This window comes from Salvelinus sp. IW2-2015, linkage group LG5, assembly GCF_002910315.2.
Source record: "Salvelinus sp. IW2-2015 linkage group LG5, ASM291031v2, whole genome shotgun sequence".
Classification (NCBI taxonomy): Eukaryota; Metazoa; Chordata; class Actinopteri; order Salmoniformes; family Salmonidae; genus Salvelinus; species Salvelinus sp. IW2-2015.
This window is the reverse complement of record NC_036844.1, coordinates 11,868,838-11,871,221: the sequence shown is the minus strand read 5'-3', so window position 1 is coordinate 11,871,221 and position 2,384 is coordinate 11,868,838.

Genomic DNA, 2,384 nt, shown 5'->3' with positions numbered 1-2,384 from the left:
TATAAGCAGAAATGGCCAAGATGTTCAAATGTTCATAAATGACCAGCAGGGTCAAATAATAATGATCACAGTAGTTGTGAGGTTGCAACAAGTCAGCACCTCAGGAGTAAATGTCAGTTGGCTTTTCATAGCGGATCATTAAGAGTATCTCTACCACTCCTCCTGTCTCTAGAGAGTTGAAAACAGCAGGTCTGGGACAGGTAGCACGTCCGGTGAACAGGTCAGGGTTCCATAGCCGCAGGCAGAACAGTTGAAACTGGAGCAGCAGCACGGCCAGGTGGACTGGGGACAGCAAGGAGTCATCATGCCATGTAGTCCTGAGGCATGGTCCTAGGGCCGCGGTCTCCGAGAGAGAGAAAGAAAGAAAGAGAGAATAGATCATTAGAGAGGAGCATACTTAAATTCACACAGGACACTGGATAAGACAGGAGAAATACTCCAGATATAACAGACTGACCCTAGCCCCCCAACCATAAACTACTGCAGCATAAATACTGGAGGCTGAGACAGTAGGGGTCAGGAGACACTGTGGCCCCATCCAATGATACTCCCGGACAGGGCCAAACAGGCAGGATATAACCCCACCCACTTTGCCAAAGCACAGCCCCCACACCACTAGAAGGATATCTTCAACCACCAACTTACCATCCTGAGACAAGGCCGAGTATAGCCCACAAAGATCTTCGCACGGCACAACCCAAGGGGGGGGCGCCAACCAGACAGGAAGATTACGTCAGTGACTCAACCCACTCAAGTGACGCACCCCTCCTAGGGACGGCATGGAAGAGCACCAGTAAGCCAGTGACTCAGCCCCTGTAATAGGGTTAGAGGCAGAGATCCCTCATCACACCAAAGGACAGATTTCCACCGTTCTAATGTCCATTGCTCTTGTTTCTTGGCCCAAGAAAGTCTCTTTTTCTTTTTGGTGTCCTTTAGTAATGGTTTCTTTGCAGCAATTCGACCATGAAGGCCTGATTCCCGCAGTCTCCTCTGAACAGTTGATGTTGAGATGTGTCTGTTACTTGAACTCTGTGAAGCATTTATTTGGGCTGCAATTTCTGAGGCTGGTAACTAATGAACTTATCCTCTGCAGCAGAGGTAACTCTGGGTCTTCCTTTCCTGTGGCGGTCCTCATGAGTGCCAGTGTCATCATAGAGCTTGATGGTTTTTGTGACTGCACTTGAAGAAACCTTCAAAGTTCTTGAAATGTTCCGGATTGACTGACCTTCATGTCTTAAAGTAATGATGGACTGTTGTTTCCCTTTGCTTATTTGAGCTGTTCTTGCCATAATATGGACTTGGTCTTTTACCGAATTAGGGGTATGTTCTGTATACCACCAATACCTTGTCATAACACAACTGATTGGCTCAAACGCTTTAAGAAGGAAAGAAATTCCAGAAATTAACTTTTAACAAGGCACACCTGTTAATTTAATTGCATTCCAGGTGACTACCTCATGAAGCTGGTTGAGAGAATGCCTAGAGTGTGCAAAGCTGTCATCAAGGCAAATGYTGGCGACGTTGAAGAATCTCAAATATGAAATAGATTTTGATTTGTTTAACACTTTTTTGGTTACTACATGATTCCATATGTGTTATTTCATAGTATTGATGTCTTCACTATTATTCTACAATGTAGAAAATTGTAAAAATAAAGATACACCCTTGAATTAGTAGGTATGTCCAAACTTTTGACTGGCACTGTACTTCAAATCATCATCAAATCAAATGTATTTATATAGCCCTTCTTACATCAGCTGATATCTCAAAGTGCTGTACAGAAACCCAGCCTAAAACCCCAAACAGCAAGCAATGCTGTCTTATACTTTCATTGCAGTAGAGTACTTCAAACATATTTGGGCTATTAAGTTTCTGCTGCTGAAGAACTAGTCTCGCAACATCCACAATAAGCAAACACCACCCTTTAGTGGTAACCAGTCAATCCCTGTCATGTGTCGTTTGGAAAACATTATTTTGCCTGGAGTTGTGCCAACCCCTCAGTGAAGCTTTATTGATGGGGATGACATTTACACCTGCTAAAGGAGCAGGACTATGACACTTTTTTTTGAATAGATCAGATTTTTTTTTAAATGGTGGTTAAAACTTCTTATGGCTGAGATCCCGTTAACGGGATGGACTTGACAACAGCCAATGAAAGTGCAGGGCGCCAAATTCAAACAGAAATCTCATAATTAAAATTCCTCAAACATACAAGTATTTTACACCATTTTAAAGATAAACTTGTTGTAAATCCAGCCACAGTGTCCGATTTCAAAAAGGCGTTACGACGAAAGCATACCAAACGATTATGTTAGGTCAGTACCTAGTCACAGAAAAACACAGCCATTTTTCCAGCCAAAGAGAGGAGTCACAAAAAGCAGAAA